Here is a 21,459-nt window from a genome sequence, read left to right on the forward strand (position 1 = left end):
AAAAAAGGGTGTAAAAGAAAAGATAGCCATCCGTGGCTAAGTAAAGTAATTAAGGATAGTATCCGACTAAAAACAAGGGCATAAAAGGTAGCCAAATCTAGTGGGAGGATGGAAGATTGGGAAGTCTTTAAAAGACAGCAAAAAATAACTAAAAGATTGATTAAGAAAGGGAAGATAGATTATGAAAGTAAATTAGCAAAAAATATAAAAACAGACAGTAAAAGTTTCTATAGTTATATAAAAAGAAAAAAGGTGGCTAAAGAAAATTTTGGTCCCGTAGAGGATGAGACCGGGAAATTAATGGTGGGAAACATGGAGATGGCAAAAACACTGAACAATTATTTTGTATCAGTCTTTACAGTAGAGGACACTAAGAATATCCCAACACTGGACAAACAGGGGCTCTAGGGGGGGAGGAACTAAATACGATTAAAATCACTAAGGAAGTGATACTTGGTATAATAAATGGACTCAAGGCCGATAAATCCCCTGGACCTGATGGCTTGCATCCTAGGGTCTTGAGGGAAGTAGCGGTAGGGATTGTGGATGAATTGGTATTAATTTTCCAAAACTCACTGGACTCAGCAAAGGTCCCGGCAGATTGGAAAACTGCTAATGTAACACCCTTATTTGAAAAGGGTAGTAGGCAGAAGGCTGGAAACTATAGACCTGTTAGCCTAACATCTGTGGTTGGTAAAATGTTAGAGTCCATTATTAAGGAGAAAGTAACGGGACATTTGGATAAACAAAATTTAATAGGACAAACTCAGTATGGTTTCATGACGGGGTAGTCATGTTTGACAAGTTTGCTGTAGTTTTTTGAGGAAGTAACATACAGGGTGGATAAAGGGGAACCAGTGGATGTAGTGTATTTAGACTTCCAAAAGGCATTTGACAAGGTGCCACACAAAAGATTATTGCTCAAGATAAAAAATCACGGGATTGGGGGTAATATTCTAGTGTGGGTGGAGGATTGGCTCTCTAACAGAAAGCAGAGAGTTGGGATAAATGGTTCGTTCTCAGATTGGCAGCCAGTAACTAGTGATGTTCTGCAGGGGTCAGCACTGGGTCCCCAATTCTTTACAATCTATATTAACGATTTGGTGGAGGGGACCGAATGTAACATATCAAAGTTTGCAGATGATACAAAGATGGCACGGAAAGTAGCGAGTGAGGAGGACATAAAAAACTTGCAAAGGGACATAGACAGGCTAAGTAAGTGGGCAGAAATTTGGCAGATGGAATACAATACTGGCAATTGTGAGGTTATGCACTTTGCCAGGAAAAATCATAGAGCAAGTTATTATCTTAATGGCAAGAAACTGGAAAGTACTGCAGTACAAAGGGATCTGGGGGTCCTGGTGCACGAAACTCAAAAAGTTAGTATGCAGGTGCAGCAAGTGATCAAGAAGGCTAATGGAATGTTGGCTTTTATTGCTAGGGGGATGGAATATAAAAACAGGGAGGTATTGCAGCATTTCTACAAGGTATTGGTGAGACCGCACCTGGAATACTGCATACAGTTTTGTTGTTCATACTTAAGAAAAGACATACTTGCTCTCGAGTCAGTACAAAGAAGGTTCACTCGGTTAATCCCGGGGGTGAGGGGGTGGTCATATGAGGAGAGGTTGAGTAGATTGGGACTCTACTCAATGGAGTTCAGAAGAATGAGAGGCAATCTTATTGAAATATATAAGATTGTGAAGGGGCTTGATCGGGTGGATGCAGTGAGGATGTTCCCAATGATGGGTGAAACAAGAACTAGGGGGCATAATCTTAAAATAAGGGGCTGCACTTTCAAAACTGAGATGAGGAGAAACTTCTTCACTCAGAGGGTGGTAGGTTTGTGGAATTTGCTGCCCTAGAAAGCTGTGGAAGCTACATCATTAAATAAATTTAAAACAGAAATAGATAGTTTCCTAGAAGTAAAGGGAATTAAGGGTTACAGGGAGCGGGCAGGAAATTGGACATGAATCTCGGCTCGTAATGGTCATGGCCCTGTGGGTAGTGGAGTGGGCCCAGGGGCCGTGTAGCCTGGTTCTGCTCCTACTGTGTTCTAATTCTGTGTTAGATTTCAGGAGATGGTTTTATTCCTGTTCCTGGCTGGGGTGGAGATCGCCTTTACAGAAGGTAAGTACTGTAGAAATTATAGGGACAGAGTGATCTCCTGGAAGAATTTCGATCGCCGAGATGGGGCGGAGAGGAATTTCCCAGATTTTTTTCCCCCAAATTGGCCATTGGGTCTTTATCTGGTTTTTCGCCTCTCCCGGGAGATCACATGGGTTTGGGTGGATGCACTGTGATAGAAGATTTGAGGTTAGGATCAGATCAGCCATGATCTTATTGAATGGTGGAGCAGGCTCGAGGGGCCGATTGGCCTACTCCTGCTCCTATTTCTTATGTTCTTTTGTTCTTATGTTCTCTGTACCTCAGCATTTTGTAATTTCTCACCATTTCAATGGCCCATAAATTCGGGTCCGGGACTTCCCGCGGGTGTAAGCCCATGACCTGCACTTACGCTGCGTGCCAGCAGTTGAGCTGTTGGCCGCCATGGAATCCTGCTCCGGGGACTGGCCCAGCTGCCGGCAGGCTGTGCTTGCGTGTCCCAGGGTCATAGATATTGTGATACATCCCCTGGGATCACGTGAGCCATGGGCACCCAAATATCTTTTTTTATATTTTTCCTATCAAAGTGGGTAACCTCACATTTTCCCACATTAAACTCCATCTGCCATATTTTTCCCACTCACTTCGCCTATCTATATCTATTTGGACATTTTTTGGGTCCTCCACACAAGTTGCTTTTCCACCTACTTTTGTATCATCTGCTAATTTGGTTACTTTACATTCAATCCCTTCACCCAAGTAATGCATATAGATTGTAAATAGTGGAGGCTCCAGCAATGAACCATGTGGCATCCCACTAGTTACAGTTTGCCCAGCTGAAAAGGACCCATTTTTCCCGACCTTCCTTTTTCTGTTAGTTAGCCAATCCTCTTTCCATGCTAATATATTACCCCAACCCCGTGAGCTCTGATCTTGTGTAATAACCTTTTATGTGGCACCTTAACGAATGCCAATCTGGAAAGCCAAATACACCACATCCACCCTGCCCGTTACATCCTCAACGAACTCCAGCAAATTTGTCAAACATGATTTCCCTTTAATAAAATCATGCTGACTCTGCTTGGCTATTCTAAATGTCCTGCTACGAATTCCTTAATGATGGATTACAGCATTTCCGCAATGACAGATATTAGGCTAACTGGTGAATTGTTGCACTCTTTCTGTCTCCCTCCTTTTTTAAATAGAAGCATTACATTTGCGCTTTTCCCATCCGCTGGGACGTCTCCAGAATCCAAAGAATTTTGTTAGATTACAACCAATGCATCCACTATCTCCGCAGCCACCTCTTTTATGACTCTAGGGTGCAGGCCATCGGGTCCAGGGGACTTGTCCACGTTTAGTTCCATTAGTTTGGCTAGTACTTCCTCTCTAGTGAAAGTGATTGTTTTAGGTTCCCCCTTCCACCCAACAGCCCCTGATTATCCGCTATTGGGATGTTTTTAGTGACTTCTACCGTGAAGTCCGATACAGAATATTTGTTCAAAGTCTTTGGCACTTCCCTGTTTCCCATTATGCATTCCCTAGACTCATCCTCTAGGAGACCAACGTTTACTTTAGCTATGCTCTTCCGCTTTATATACCTGCAGAAGCTCTTACTTCTAAGACAAATTCATCATTGATTTACAAAAGGAAATTGTGCTTGACAAACCTACTGGAAATGTCTGAGGATGCAACTGGTAGAATAGATAAGGGAGAACCAGTGGATGGGGTGTATTTAGATTAACAGGAGGCCTTTCATAAAGTCCCACATAAGAGATTAGTGCGCAACATTAAATCACATGGGATGGGGGTAATATACTGGCATGGATTGAAAATTGGTTAACAGACAGGAAACAGAGTACGAATAAATGGGTCTTTTAAGGGAAGCAGCCGGTGACTAGTGGGGTACCGCAGGGATCAGTGCTTGGGCCCCAGCTATTCACAATATATATCAATGATTTAGGTGAGGGAACCGAATGTGATATTTCCAAGTTTGCTGACGACACGAGACTAGATGGAATTGTTGGTTGTGACGAGGATGCAAAGAGGCTTCAAGGTGATTTATACATGTAGAGTGAGTGGGCAAATAAATGACAGATGCTGTATAACGTGGATAAATGTGAAGTTATCCACTTCGGTAGGAAAATTAGAAAGGTAGAATATTATTTAAATGGTGATAGATTGGAAAATGCTGATGTACATGGGTGTCTTTGTCCACCGGTCACTGAAAGCAAACATGCAGGTGCAGCAAGCAGTTCGGAAAGCAAATTGTATGTTGGCCTCCACTGCAAGAGGATTTGGGTACAGGAGCAAGGATGTCTTAGTACAGTTGTACAGGGCTTTGGTCAGATCACACCTGGAGAAAGGAGCTTTGGTCTCTTTACCTAAGAAAGGATATACTAGCCATAGAGGGATGCAGCGAAGGTTCACCAGACTGAATCCTGGGGTGGCAGGGCTGTCCTATAAGTTGTGATGTGGTCGACTAGGCTTGTATTCACTAGCGGTTAGAAGCATGAGAGGGGATCTCATTGAACTGCATAACATTCTCACAGGGCTAAATGGACTGGATGCAGGGAGGATGTATCCCCTGGCTGGGGGTCAAGCACGAGGGGTCACAGTTTCAGGATATGGTGTAGGAATTTTAGGACTAAGATGAGGAGACATTTCTTCTCTCAGAAGCTGGGGTACCTGTGGAATTCTGTACCACAGAACGCTGTGGTGGCCATGTCACTGAATATATATAAGAAGGAGATTGATATATTTCTAGACACAAATGGCATCAAAAGGTATGGGGAGGGAGCGGCAATATGCTATTGAAATACAGGATCTGCCATGAACATATTGAATATTGGAGCAGGCTCGAAGCGCCGAATGGCCATCTCCTGCTCCTACATTTCTCGGTTTCGATGCTTCTATTCACTCTTTTTATATTTCTTGCTAGCGTACTCTCATAAGCTATCTTCTCTCTCTTTATCATATTTAGTCGTCCTTTTGCTGGTCTTTAAAAAATACCCATCCTGTGGCCTTTCACTATCCTTTGCAACATTGTATGCTTTTGTTTTCAATTTGATACCTCCTTTACTTCCTTAGTTAGCCATGGATTGTTCATCCTTCTCTTAGAATCCTTCTTTCTCACTGGAATATAGAATATATCTTTCATTTGAGTTATGATATATCTCCTTAAATGTTTGCAACTGCTTTTCGACAGCCTTATCCTGTAATATATTTTCCCAGTCCAATTTTACCAAGTCTGGTTTCATACCTTTTTAATGACCTTTTATTTAAGTTCAGGACACTGGTTTGAGATCTAGCTTTCTCACTCTCAAACTGATTTTGAAATTCTACCATGTTATGATCACTCTTCCCAAGAGGATCCTTCACTTGGTGATCATTAATAAATCCAGCCTCGTTACACATTTCCAGATCTAAAATCGTCTTTGTCCCTTCCTGTCACAATCTGGATTTCATTAACTTTATCGGTACACTGCACTTTTGCCTTCTCATTCTCCTTTGACTATTTAAATTACTGTTCAGCATGTCGCCCCGCTCCCCCCCCCAACTCTTTAGTTTAAAGCCCCATATACTGCCCCAGTTATTTGATTCACCACGACACTTGTTTAAATGAAGCCCGTCCCGATGGTACAGCTCCCTCTTATCCCAGTACTGGTGCCAGTGCCCCAGGAATCGAAACCCATTTCTCCCACACCAATTCTGATCCACACTCGTTCTTCGCTCTGATCCTATTTCCCTTAGGCCAATTTGCACTTGGCTCAGTTAGTAATTTGTAGTTTGTGGTTCTGCTTTTTAATTTAGACCCTTGCTGCTCATACTCGCTCAGCAGAATCTCTTTATTTGTTACCTATGTAGATGGTATCTACATGTATCACGGGAACTGGATCTTTCCCCTCCCAATCTCAGTTCCTCTCCAGCCCAGAGGAGATGTCCATTACCCTGTCACCGGGCAGACAACACAGACTCCGGGACTCATGCTCCAGCCTGCAGCAAACATTATCCTCTGGTGGCCTGTCACTTTAATTCTCCACTTCACTCCCACACTAATCTCTCTGTCCTCGGCCTTTAACATTGTTCTAATGAAGCTCAATGTATGCTCGAGGAACAGCACCTCATCTTTCGATTAGGTACTTTACAGTCTGCCGGACTCAACATGGAGTTCAACAGTTTCAGATAGTTATCCATGCCCCCATTTTTCATGCAGTATGATTTTGCCAGTCCCATTTGCAACATTTTCACAGCATGTTCTTTCAATTCCTTCCTCCCATCCTAAAACCCCACCCCCGTCTTTGCGCCTGCTTAATATCTGTTACATTTCCAGCTCTTTCCCGTTCTGATAAAGGGTCCCAGACCTGAAATGTTAACCCTGTTTCTCTCTCCACGGATGCTGCCTGGCCTGCTGAGTATTTCCAGCATTTTCTGTGGTTATTTTTTATTCCCCTACATGACTCTCCCCTATAAATATCAAATTTATTTTTTTGCCTCCATTGAAGACTCCCTGTACCATGGTGCTGCGTTCAGTTTGCTCATGCGCGCTGCAGTCCCTGCTCTCGCCCACAAAAGGGGTGTGACTACCTCTTGGAATAAATCCCACAGGTAACTCTCCCCTTCCTGATATGTTGCAGTCTTTGAAGCTCGGAGGCCAGCTCACCAACCCGGATCCGTAGTTCCTCGATCAACCTTCAAATGTGGTTACCATGGGCATCAATGCTGTCCACCAGCTATAAATTGAAAAAAAATGCCCAAGAAAAGAGAGAAATACTGACCAACCAATCACTTCCCTGCTTTTCTGTGCATTCTCACCTTTTTTTTTGTCAGGTTCGCTGCCTCTGCTGTGAAAACCTCCACTTTTTTTGCCAAGTCTCCGTTATTGCAAAAACATCATATTCCAACGAGGCTATTAGCGCCTGCAGCTCACAAAACTTTTTAACCACACATTATCTTTTTACACATTTAGAACTCTTAAAAATAAAACCGTCTCTCCCAGTCCTCTGTGCACCTTGATTCTACTTTTTAATGGAATATCCTGGTGCCCAAACACCGGGTGAAATAGATTGAACCTATAACAACTGCACTCGTCAATGTGCCCACAAGGATATTGGTCCCAACGAAGTGTAGTTCAGCAGCAGCCTGTCCATGCTGAACAGGTACATCCTGCCAGAACTGCTCCCATTGTCCCAGTAATCTGAAGCCCTCCTTCCTGCACAATGTATCTACCCACGCATTAACCTTCCATATCTTCCTATTTCAACATTCACTCGCGCATCCTGGCACTGGCAGTAATCCAGATATTACCATATTTGAGATCCTGCTTTTTAACATCCTCCCTGGCTCATTAAACTCTGACTGCAGGACCACAGCCCTCTTTCTCACTTTGACGTTGGTTCTGACATGGACAACGATGTCTGGCACTTGCCCTTCCCCCCGAAGAATGTTCTGCACTCTCTCCATGATGTCCCTTACCAAAGCAGCAGGAAGGCAACATTACATATGGGTCTCACATCGACGATTGCAAATGCTGCCTGTCCGTCGCCCTGACTTTCGGCTTCACAAATTCTGTTGCATTCCTACACATTCCTGTCGCACTGAAAAGTCCTTTGCCTGATGGTGCCAGGCTCTGCACTGCAATTTTTAGAGGTTTCGTCACTCTCAGCAGTAACCAATGGTGAATATTTGTTTGAGGGTGCCACACTCCCAGAGGATATCTGAACTGCCTGCCTCGTCCCACCCTTGTGAGTGGCCACCTAATTGACACTCTGAATTCCATCTGGCGGTGCAGTATCAGAATACACCTCTAGCAATGCCTGATTCTGCTTTGCTTCCTAGATCAGACGAGATCGGGCTTGTACAGTTTAGCTCATCCATAGGCATCAGCTGCTCCTGGTTTACCTTAGGTTAAAGATTCACGATTGATTACCGGTTCAGTTTAGTGGTGTTGTGTCTCGACCTCTTCCATTCGTGAAACGAATACAACGAGCAGTAGGAAGGAGAGAGAGAGAGGGAGAAAGAGAGAAAGAGAGAGAGCGAACTGCAAACAGTTTGGTGACTGAAATCAGCGTGAAATTGCAGGGCTGAGAACAGCTTCTGCTGGCAAGAAAAGCCTACAGCACCTGGCATTCACAGGCAATCTCCCATCCTAGTGGTAACTTGAGCTTGAGCTTGAGTACAGAGATTGAATATCGCAAACAGAGTGCATTGTAACAGAGTGAGGAATGATTGAGTGCAGGAATTGGAGGCGAGGAGGAAGGCGCTGGAGATGTCTGTCTGAAAAGGAGGAGTGGATACAGAGAGCCCAAGGTCTCTAAGTTAATAGACACGAGAGCAGACCTGCGGGGCAGCGAGAGAAGTGGCCACAGATAAAGGGAGGTCCGAGAGCCTGGAGCGAGCGTGCGTTTCAGGGAGCGAGGGGAGTGACGTCAGCGCAATTGAAGGAGCTGATTGGTGAGAATTTCGTCGTTGTTTTTCATATTGTAGTACGTTTATTTCTGTAAGTTACTTAAAAAAAGTAAGTTAGTTGATCGTCGAATAAAATAAAGCATGGCAGGGAAGCTCGGTGCAGTGGAATGCACATTCTGTGAAATGTGTAAAATCCAGGATGCTTTTCATGTCCTGTACAATCACATGTGCAGGAGAAGCCCTGAGCTGGAGGGGCTTGAGCTCCGGGTGTTGGCGCTTCAGCGGCAGCTGGCGTCACCCAGTTGCATCCACACAGCTGACAGCTACGTGAAAAGCACGTTTCAGGAAGTGGTCTCCATGCACCTAAGGAGTGGGCAGGCAGAGAGGGAGCGGATGACTGCCAGACAACAGAGGATGACCAGGCAAACAGTTCAGGAGTCCCCTCAGTGCATCTAGCTCTCCAAACAATATTCTGTTCTGAGTACTGGTGGGCGTGATGGTTCCTCTGTTGAATATAGGCTCTGGGGAATGAGGTGGGTTAAGTGGAGCAAGTTTCAGTAGAGAAACATTTAGGGAACAGTGATCATAGTATAATAATGTTTCGATTAGCTTTGGAAAAAGACAGGGAGCAATCTAGATTAAAAAATGCAGGAAGGCCAATTTCAGTGGGATGATCTGGCCCGGGTAAATTGGAATCAAAGATTGGCAGGCCAAACTGCAATCGAACAATGGGCTGCCTTTAAAGAGGAGTTGGCTCAGGTACAGTCAAGTTACACTCCCACTAGAGGGACAGGTAGGGCAACTAAAAATACAGCTCCCCAGATGAGGAAAGAGATAGAAAAATCGGAATCAGAAAAGGAGCGCGTATGACAGATGTCAGGTTGAGAATACAAGTGAGAGCCGGGCTGAATATAGAAAGTTCAGAGAGGAAATGAGAAAGGAAATAAGAGAGCCAAAGAGAGAGTATGAGAATAGACTGGCAGCTACCATAAAATCGAATTCAAATATCTTCTATAGGCATATAAATATAAGCAGGTACTAAGAGGAGGATTAGGGCTGATTAGCGACCAAATGGAAGCCAAACACATGAATGCAGAGGGCATGGCTGAGGTACTAAATGAATACTTTGCATCTTTCATCACTAAGAAAAATATGCTGCCAAAAATATAGTGAAAGAGCAGGTAGATGAGATACTGGATCAGATAAACTTGTTAAAGTGGAGGATCTAGAAAGGCTGTCTGAACTTAAAGTTGATAAGTCACCAGGAGCGGATTGGATGCATCCTGGGATGCAGTGGAATTTTAAGCAGGAAATCGCGGAGAAACTCACAATATTCTTCTAAAATGTGGGTGTGGTGTCAGAGGACTGGAGAATTGAAAATGTTACATTCTTACTCAAAAAAAATAAGGATATACACAGCAGCGAGAGGCCAGTCAGTTTGAATTCGGTAGTTGGGAAGTTTTTGGAAACGATAATCTGGGACAAAATTAACAGTCAGTTGTACAACTGTGGATTGATTAATGAAGGCCAGCATGGACTGTTAAAGTCAAATCGTGTTTACCTAACTTGATCGAGTTTTTTGATCAGGTAAAGAGAGGATTGATGAGGGCAATGCGGTTGACGTGTTGTACATGGATGTCTAAAGGTTTTTGATGTCGTGCCACTTAATAGGCTTGCCAGCAAAGTTGAAGCTCATGTAATAAAAAGGGACAGTGACAGTCTGGATAGGATATTGGCTAGGTGACAGGAAACTGATTAGAGGTGAATGGTTGTTTTTCGGACTGGAGCAAGGTATACATTGGTTTTCCCTCGGGTTCGGTACTAGGACCACTGCTTTTCTTGATATATTTAAATGACTTGGACTTGGGTATAAAGGGCACGATTTCAAAATTTGCAGCTGAAACTCAACTTGAAAGTGTAGTGAACTCTGAGGAGGATAGTGATGGATATCCGTCGAAACACTTCAGTGATCTCCCCTCGGCCTTCATGGCCGATGGCGAAATGCAGGGAAGAACTGCAACATATGGAATGGATCTTTATCGCGGACGCTGGAGAACATCATTGATTACTGCCCTCAGAGGATATTCACAGGCAGCCTACAAGATATCCATGCTGTTACACCAGAAGCTTTGGCACGAATATTCATCTTAGATAACGACATTTGATTTGCTTTGCTACTACAATGCAAAGGAATAAGAGTGGCCCCGTTAACCCGGGTCACAGTCCCATTAACCGGGGTCGCAGTGGCATTAACAGTGGTCTCAGTCCCATTAACTGGGGTCACGGCCCCATGAAATGGAGCGGCGGGCCCCATTAACCGGGATCCCGGCCCCATTAACATTTTTCCGCAGCCTGGAATGAGAGGAACCCCTCCGGCAACCTTCGCCAGTGGATAGAGAGCTGTCAATCAAAGGAGCCGCAATGAGCAGCCACTGCGCACTGGATGATCATGAACAAAGGCAAATGCAAAATCCGCAACTAAGAAATATAAATAAAAATTTACAAGAACACACCGGAAGAAAACTGTACATTCTTCAGTGGAGAGGAAGGGAGGATTAACTCTTAGGTCTACAGAAGTGTCATACACCTGAACCATTATCCCGAGCTTCCCTTCTCCACAGATGCTGCACGACCTGTTCAGTCATTCCAGCATTTTCCATTTCTAATTTACTTTATTATTTCTTTATTTCACCCCTTTCCATTTTGATTATTTCCTTTGAAACTTTCAGCATTGCGCTCAGTTTTATTCATTTTGATGATTAGTTTATTTAAAGCATTGTAAATAATGTCCTGAGAAATCATACAGAAAGCATACTTAATGTATATTAAAGGATAATGCGACAAATTCACAACTATCGAATTGACAACTAGGGAGCCCGGACAATGCCCAGCTTTACATCATACAATGCCAGCAGGAGGAATTTTTGGATGTGACACAAGTCGCTATATTCCTCTTCCATATGCCTGGTTAATGCTTAGATCCCAGTTGCAAAGGAGAGGGAAGGTACGTGGAGATATTGGGATGTGGGCGACATTGAATAGTGGGATCTCACATTAGGTGGTTGCGATGCAAGAGTCATTAAACCTAATATTGTGGGATGTGCTCTCTGCCTGAGGTGTCGATTGGTGGGAGCTTCGTTCGGACACAAAGCCATAACACTAATGGGAAGAAGATGCAAAATGTGCTCCAGTCCAGTGTGACTGCACCAGGAGCAGAGCCTGGCAATGTCACCCTGTAATAAAGACAGAGGGCAGTGCCAGCGCCGGCGGCTGTGTGATTGGCTCCTGGCTCCTTTGTGATGTCACTTGGAGTTAGCTTATTGCCCCTGCTTACAATTCATCAGTTGTAGTTACCGTGTGCAGGTGCTGGATTTGGGAGCTGGCACATCAGACATGGACAGGAGGAGGAATCGATGAACATGAGAGAGAGACCAATATTCCTATTGCATGGGTCTGGATAATGCTTAATTCCCCGGGACAAAGGCGAGGAAAATTGAAGGAGCCTTGTGATGTTATCCCTCGACCCCTGGGTTCCCGAGACGTCCTCTGAGGAAATGGGGTGGAGCACCTGTCCCCACAACATGCACAGACATTGTAATGGCAGTGAAATGAGGGAGCGGGTCCTAAAGGTTTCTCCAATTTGATGTTTCACTCAGTGGCAGCCCATGTGGCAGGATGCATGAGGAAGTGACAGTAGTCCTTGTGGCTGCTCCGCTCTGATCAGGAGCTCTGAGAGAAGCTGTAAAGAGGTAAGTATAATGCTTCTAGCCAAAGTAATTCAATAGAACTTTGATGCTGTCAGAAGCAACAGCCTGAAGCCTCCAGCTCGGAGGACGGTGTCAGGTTTCTGTAAAGGCAAAGTACTCTCACTTTTCACAGACCGTGACACACTGAAAGAAGGCTTTCAAACTGTAGAATGATATAGATTCCATTCCGTTTTAAGTGCAAACATCCTGTTTTTCAAAAAGTTACTCCTCCCTCGCTTGGAAAATAAACAATTTATCCTGGGTCCCGAAATACTTACAATCTATATTAATGAATTTGATGAATGGGCCGAGCGTAATACAGCCAAGTTTGCTGATGATACAAAGATAGGTGGGAAAGCATGCTGTGAGGAGGATACAGAGAGTCGACAAAGGGATATAGATAGGTTAAGTGAGTGAGGAAAAATTTGGCAGCTGGAGTATAATGTAGGAAAATATAAGGTTATCCACTTTAATAGGCAAAATCAAAAGCACATCTTTATTTTCATGGAGGGAGACTACAAAATGCTCCGGTACAGATGAAACTGGAGGTCGTCGTACATGAAACACAAAAAAGTAGTTAGCAATTAGGCACAGCAAGAAATTAGGAAGCAAAATGGAGGGTTGAGAGTCTTTGGAATTCTATACCCCAGAGAGCTGCGGGGGTAGAGTTATTAGAAATATGCTGGGCGGAGACGGACAGATATTTGAGCTATAGGGGAGTCAAGGATAAGGGGAGCGGGCAGGAAAGTGATGTTGAGGTCAAGTTCAGGTCAGCTGTGATCTTACTGAATGGCGCAACAGGCTCGAGCGGCTGAATGACCTACTCCTGCTCCTATTTCTAATGTTATTCCGTATTTATCCTCCTACATTTGTGTTTTTAGAACATAAGAACAATAGAACTATTAGCAGGAGTAGGCCATATGGCCACCCGAGCCTGTTCCGCATTTCAATAAAATTATAGCTGATCATCCACCTCAGCTCCACTTTCCTGCCCGATCACCTTGATTATCTAAAGTCCAAAAACCCATCAATCTCAGCCTTGGTCATATTGAAAGATTCAACCTTCGCAGCCCGCTGGGGCAAAGAATTCCAAAGATTCTCAACTCACTGAGTGAAGAAATTCCTCCTCATCTCGATCTTTAAAGGCATACCACTTATTGTAAGACTATGCCCCCTAGTTCTAGACACTCCAGCCAATGGAATCAACCTCTCATCATCTACCCTGTCCAGCCCCTTCAGAATCTTGTCCAGCCAGGGGAAACAGCCTCTCAGCATCAAACCTGTCAATCCCTTTCCGAAACTTGTATGTTTCAATGAGATCACCTCTCATTCTTCTAATCTTCAGAGTATAGGGCTATGCTTCACACTCTCTCATCATAGAACAGCCTTCTCATCCCAGGAATCAATCTAGTGAACATTCGTTCCACTGCCTCTGAGGAAAGTAAAACCTTCCTTAGATAAGGAGAGCAAAACTGTGCACAGTGCTACTTGCGTGGTCTCAGAAAGGCGCTGTACAATTGCAGCAGGACTCCCTTTCTCTTATACTCCAACCCCCTTGCAATAAAGGCCAATATGCCATTTGCCTTCCTTATTGCTTGCTCTACCAGTATGCCAGCTTTCTGTGTATCTTGCACGAGGACTTCCAAATCTCTCTGAACAACTACACTTGAAAGTTTCTCACCATTTAAAAATATTCAGTGTTTCTATTCTTCCTACCAAATTGAATCACCTCACATTTACCCAGATTTTGCCCAACATCTTTGGGGTTTTATGTTGGATTCTGATACAAATCAGGCTGGTCGACCCCATCACTATTCTGCTCCGTTCTTTTCTACAGATACTGACCTGGCATTAAAACAAATCTTGAATGGAAAACTATATGAGTTAAAATGTTGGTCATGGATTGGCACGGGGGTGGAATCTGTTCCCGGGGATCGACCAGCAAACCAAGGCTCCTAGATTTCCAAAATACTTACTTTGCAACGGTCTTCACTGTAATGGGTGAAGATAAAGTACCAGAGATACAAAGATAACGAGCAAAAAGTCAAGGCGGCAGCAGTGATATAAAGCGAGGTGCTGGCACAGGAAGGCCCACAGCAGTGGCGGCAGTTGACCTGTGAGGTGTGGCGAGGTGGCGGCGGCGATGTAATGCGAAGCGGCAGAGCAGGTAGGTTTACCAATCTCAGAGCTCTGAGAGAGGGAGAGAGAAGTAAAAAGTAATCGAAGTGTTATGTCACAAGAAAGCAGGTAAGTGATTGTTTGGTGAGTATTTCTCTCTTGCTCCTATTTTCCAAAATTACATTTTGTGGTTTATAATTGATAGGGTTTCTGTGGTGTAGCGGGTACTGCTGGTAAACAAGGGTCCTTCAGTATATCATTCAATTGTAGCGTAATTGGTGGATTGATTTGATTTAATTTAATTTGAATTAATTCAAGGGTAATCATGGCAGGAGAGCTCTGTGCCGTACTATGCTTTTCCTGCACTATGTGGGAAATCAGGGACACTTCCTGTGTCCCTGACGGGAACGTGTGCAGGAAGTGTATCCAGCTGCAGCTACTTACAGACAGATGGCATTGCGGCGCTGGAGCTGCGAATGGATACATACTGGAGCATTTGCGATGCTGAAGATGTCGTGGATTGCATGTTTAGAGAGTTGGTCACACCGCAGATAAAGGCTACACAGGCAGGACGAAAATGGGTGACCACCAGGCAGATTAGTAGGCGCAGGCAAGTAGTTCAGGGGTCCCCTGTGACCATCGACCTCTCAAACAGATATACTGCTTTTGATATTGTTGGGGAGGATGGCTTATCTGGAGTAGGCAATAGCAGCCAACTTCTTGGCACCATGGGTGGTTCTGCTGCACAGGACGGGAGGAAATAGAGTGGGAGAGCTACAGTAATAGGGGATTCTATTGTAAGGGGAATAGATAGGCGTTGCTGCGGCCGCAAACCTGACTCCAGGATGGTGTGTTGCCTCCCTGGTGCAAGGGTCAAGGATGTCTCAGAACGGCTGCAGAACATTTTGGAAGGGGAGGGTGAACAGTCAGTTGTCGTTGTGCATATAGGTACCAAAGCTATAGGCACAAAACGGGATGAGTTCCTCAAAGCTGAATATAGGGAGTTTGGAGGTGAATTAAAAAATAGGACCTCAAAGGTAGTAATCTCAAGATTGCTACCAGTGCCACGTGATAGTCCGAGTAGAAATATTAGGATATTTCAGCTGAATATGTGGCTAGAGGAATGGTGCAAGGGGAAGGGATTCAAATTCGTGGGACATTGGAACAGCTTCTGGGAAAGGTGGGACCAGTAGAAACCGGACGGTTTGCACTTGGGCAGGGCCGGGACCGATTTCCTAGGGAGAGTGTTTGCTAGTGCTCCGGGGAGGGTTTAACTAAAATAGCGGAGGGTTGGGAACCTGAGCAGGGAGACAGAGGAAAGGGAAACAATTATAGAAGCAAAAGACAGGAAATCAAGGGTGTCGCTCAAACATGGCCACAGTACATAATAATTCTAAAACGTGTAAGAGTGATAAAAAAACAAGCCTGAAGGCCTTGTGTCTTAATCCGAGGAGCATTCGTAATAAGGTGGAAAAATTAGATGCGCAAATAGAGGTAAATGGATATGATATGATTGGGATTGCGGTAACATGGCTCCACGGAGACCAAGGCTGGGAACTCCACATTCAGGGGTATTCAATATTCAGGAATGATAGGCAAAAATGAAAAGGTGATGGGGTAGCATTGCTGGGTAAAGAGATCATTAACACAATTGAAAGGAAGGATATTAGCTCTGATGATGTGGAATCTGCAGGGGTAAAACTGAGAAATGCAAAGGTGCAGAAAACGTTAGTGGGAGTGGAATACAGACCTCCACACAGTAATGCAGAGGTTGGGGATGGCATTAAACGGGAAATTAGAGACGCGTGCAATAAGGGCAAAGGAGTTATCATGGGTGACTTTAATCTAAATATAGATTGGGCTAATCAAATTAGTAATAATACTGTGGAGGAGGAATTCCTGGAGTGCATACGGGATGGTTTCCTGGACTAATATGTCGCGGAACCAATTGAGACCAGGCCATCTTAGACTGGTTATTATGTAATGAGAAAGGATTAATTAGCAATCTTGTTGTGCAAGGCCCCTTGGATCGGAGCGATCATATGATAGAATTCGTCATTAAGATGGAGAGTGAATTAGTTGACTCAGAGACTAGGGTCATGAATTTAAATAAAGCAAATTACAATGGTATGAGGTGCGAGTTGGGTAGGATTGATTGAGGAATGTTACGCAAAGTGTTGACGTTGGATAGGCAATGGCAAACATTCAATGATCACATGGATGAGCTACAGAATTTGTTCCTCCCGGTTTGGCATACAATTAAAACAAACAATGTGAATCAACCGTGGCTATCAAGGGAAACTAGGGATAGTGTAAGACCCAAGGAGAGGACATAAAAATTGGCAAGGAAAAGTAGTAAACCTGAGGATTTGGAGCAGTTTAGAATGCAGCAAAGGAGGACAAAGGGATTAATTAAGAGGGGGAAACTTGAGGATGAGAGTAAGCTTGCATGGAACATAAAAACTGACTGTAAAAACTTTTATAGATGTGTGAAGAGAAAATTATTGGTGAAATCAAGCATAGGTCCCTTGCAGTCAGAATCAGGGGAATTTATAATGGGGAGCAAAGAAATGGCTCACCAATTAAATACATACTTTGGTTCAGTCTGCACAAAGTAGGACACAAATAACCTCCCAGAGATGTCGGGGAATATAGGGACTAATGAGAGGATGGAACTGAAATAAATCAGTATTTGTAGAGAAATGGGGCTAGGGAAATTGACGGGATTGAAGGCGGATAAATCCCGAGGGCCTGATAATCTACATCCTAGGGTACTTAAGGAAGTGGACCTGGAAATAGTAGATGCATTGCTCATCATCTTCCAAAATTTGAAATACTCTGGAACAGTTCCCATGGATTGGAGGGTAGCGAACGGTAACACACTATTCAAAAAAGGTGTTAGAGAGAAAACGGGGAATTACAGACCGGTAAGACGGACATCGGTAGTGGGGGAAATGTTAGAGTCCATTATTAAAGGTGTAATAGCAGAGCACTTGGAAAACAGTGACAGGATCGGACAAAGTCAACACGGATTTACAAAAGGTAAATCGTGCTTGACTAAACTACTGGAAACTTTTGGCGATATAACTGGTAGAATAAAGAAGGGAGAACCAGTGGATGTGGTGTATTTGGACTTTCAGACGGCTTTATATGAGGACCCGCATAGGAGATTAGCGTCTAAAGTTAAAGAACATGGGATTGTGGGCAAGGTACTGACATGGTTAGAGAACTGGTTGGCAAACAGGAAGCAAACAGCTGGAATAAATGGGTCTTTTTCCGAGTGGCAGGCAGTGACTAGTAGGGTATCGCAGGGATCGGTCCTTGGACCCCAGCTATTCACAATAAATATAAATGATCTAGACGAGGGAACTAGATGTAATATCTCCAAGTTTGCATACGACATAATGCTGGGTGGGCGTTTTTGCTGTGACGAGAAAGCCGATAAAATACAGTATGATTTGGACAGGCTGGGTGATTGGACAGAAGCATGGCAGATGAAGTATAATATGGATAAATGCGAGGTTATGCACTTTGGTGGCAAAAATAGGAAGGCAGATTATTATCTGAACGGCAATAGATTGGGAGAAGGGTAACTGCAACGAGTCATGAATGTCTTTGTGCAGCAGTCGCTGAAGGTAAGCATGCAGGTGCAGCAGGTGGTTAAGAAGGCAAATAGCATGTTGGCCTTCGTAGCGAGAGTGTTCAAGTACGGGCACAAGGGAGTCTTGCTGCAGTTGTACAGGGCCTTGGTGAGACCACAACTTGAGTATTGTGTGCTGTTTTGGTCGCCATATCTGCGGAAAGATATTCTTGCCATGGAGGGAGTGCAGCGAAGATGCACCAGACTGATACCTGGGAGGCAGGAATGACGTATGAGGAGAGATTGGGTCGATTGGACTTGTACTCGCTGGACTTTAGAATAATGAGAGGGGATCTCATTTAAACTTATAAATTCTAACAGGACTAGACAGACTAGACGCAGGAAGAATGCTCCAGATGGCCGGGGAGTCCAGAAACAAGTGTCACATTCTAAGGATAACGGGTAAGCCATTTAGGGCAGAGATGAGGAGGAATTTCTTCACCCAGAGAGTGTTGTTCCTGTGGAATTCTTTACCACAGAATGCAGTAGAGGACAATTCATTAAATATATTCAAGAAGGAGTTGGATATATTTCTTAATAAGAACATAAGAACATAAGAAGTAGGAGCAGGAGTAGGCCATACGGCCCCTCGGGCCTACTCCGCCATTCAATAGGATCATGGCTGATCCGAATCTAGACTCACATCCACTTCACTGCCCTCTCCCCATAACCCCTAATTCCCGTATCTGCTGGGAAACTCCCTATCTCCATTTTAAATGTATTTAATGTTGCAGCTTCCACAGTTCCCTGGGGTAGCAAATTCCATAGATTTACTACCCTCTGAGTGAAGAAGTTTCTCCTCATCTCTGTTTTGAAAGGGTAGCCCCTTATTCTTAGATTATGCCCCCTAGTTCTAGTCTCACCATCAGTGGAAATATCCTCCCCGCATCCACCCGATCGCAACTCATTCTTCTGAACTCCAATGAGTAGAGTCCCAACCTACTCAACCTTTCCTCATTCATCAACACACTCATCTACGGAATCAACCGAGTGCACCTTCTCTGAACCGCCTCGAGAGCAAGTATATATTTTCTTAAATATGGAAACCAAAACTGCACGCAGTATTCCAGGTGTGGCCTCACCAATACCCTGTATAACTGCAGCAAGACTTCCCTGTTTTTATACTCCATCCCCCTTGCAATAAAAGCCAAGATTCCATTGGCCTTCCTGATCACCTGCTGCACCTGCATATTAACTTTTTGTGTTTCATGCACCAGGACCCCCAGATCCCTTTGTACTGTAGCACTTTGCAGTTTCTCTCCATTTAGATAATAACTTGCTCTTTGATTTTTTCTGCCAAAGTGCATAACCTCACACTTTCCAACATTATGTTGCATCTGCCAAATCTCTGCCCACTCACTGAGCCTGTCTATGTCCTTTTGCAGGTTTTTTTTGTCCTCCTCACTCACTGCTTTCCCTCCCACCTTTGTATCGTCGGCAAGCTTGGATATGTTGCACTCGGTCCCTTACTCAAATCGTTAATATAGATTGTAAAGAGTTGGGGTCCCAGCACTGACCCCTGCGAACACCACTAGTTACTGATTGACAGCCCGAGAATGAACCATTTATCCCAACTCTTTGTTTTCTGTGAGATAGCCAATCTTCCACACATGCCAGTATATTACCCCCAATCCCGTGATTTTTTATCTTGATCTTCAATCTAATACAGCTCTTCAATCTGATACAGGACTTCAATCTGATACAGCACTTCAATCTAATACAGCACTTCAATCTTATAAAGCACTTCAATCTAATGCAGGAATAAAGTCTAATACAGCACTTCAATCTAATACAGCACGTTAATTTAATACAACATTTCAATCTAGTACTGCACTTCAATCTAATACTGCACTTCAATCTAATACAGCACTTCAATCTAATACAGCACTTCAGTCTAATACAGCACTTCAATCTAATACAGCACTTCAATCTAATACCGCACTTCAATCTAATACCGCACTTTAATCTAATAGAGAACTTCAATCTAATAGAGCAGTTCAATCGAATACATCACTTCAATCTAATACAGCACTTCAATCAAATAAAGCACTTCAATCTAATACAACACTTCAATCTAATACAGCACTTCACTCTAATACAGCAATTCAATCTAATACAGTACTTCTATCTAATAATGCACTTCAATCTAATAATGCACTTCAATCTAATACAACACTTCAATCTAAGACAGCACGTCTATCTAATACAGCTCTTCAATCTAATACAGCACATCTATCTAATTTAGCACTTCAATCTAATACAGCACTTCAATCTAATACAGCACATCAATCTAATATAGCACTTCAATCTAATACAGCACTTCAAGCTAATACAGCACTTCAATCTAAACAGCACTTCAATCTAATACAGCACTTCAATTTAATGCAGCACCTCAATCTAATACAGCACTTCAATCTAATACATCACTTCAATCTAATACAGCATTTCAATCTAATACAGCACTTCAATCTAATACAGCACCTCAATCTAATACAGCACTTCAATCTAATACAGCTCTTCAGTCTAATACAGCACTTCAGTCTAATACAGCACTTCAATCTAATACAGCACTTCAGTCGAATACAGCACTTCAATCTAATACAGCACTTCAATCTAACACAACACTTCAATCTAATACAACACTTCAATCTAATACAGCACTTCAATCTAATACAGCACTTCAGTCTAATACAGCACTTCAATCTAATACAGCACTTCAATCTAATACCGCACTTCAATCTAATACCGCACTTTAATCTAATAGAGAACTTCAATCTAATAGAGCAGTTCAATCGAATACATCACTTCAATCTAATCCAGCACTTCAATCAAATAAAGCACTTCAATCTAATACAACACTTCAATCTAATACAGCAATTCACTCTAATACAGCAATTCAATCTAATACAGTACTTCTATCTAATAATGCACTTCAATCTAATAATGCACTTCAATCTAATACAACACTTCAATCTAAGACAGCACGTCTATCTAATACAGCTCTTCAATCTAATACAGCACATCTATCTAATATAGCACTTCAATCTAATACAGCACTTCAATCTAATACAGCACATCAATCTAATATAGCACTTCAATCTAATACAGCACTTCAAGCTAATACAGCACTTCAATCTAAACAGCACTTCAATCTAATACAGCACTTCAATTTAATGCAGCACCTCAATCTAATACAGCACTTCAAACTAATACATCACTTCAATCTAATACAGCATTTCAATCTAATACAGCACTTCAATCTAATACAGCACCTCAATCTAATACAGCACTTCAATCTAATACAGCTCTTCAGTCTAATACAGCACTTCAGTCTAATACAGCACTTCAATCTAATACAGCACTTCAGTCGAATACAGCACTTCAATCTAATACAGCACTTCAATCTAACACAACACTTCAATCTAATACAACACTTCAATC

Source organism: Somniosus microcephalus, unplaced genomic scaffold, assembly GCF_052327205.1.
Source record: "Somniosus microcephalus isolate GS21.2 unplaced genomic scaffold, FLI_Smic_1.0 unresolved_chr6, whole genome shotgun sequence".
In the NCBI taxonomy this organism is placed as follows: Eukaryota; Metazoa; Chordata; class Chondrichthyes; order Squaliformes; family Somniosidae; genus Somniosus; species Somniosus microcephalus.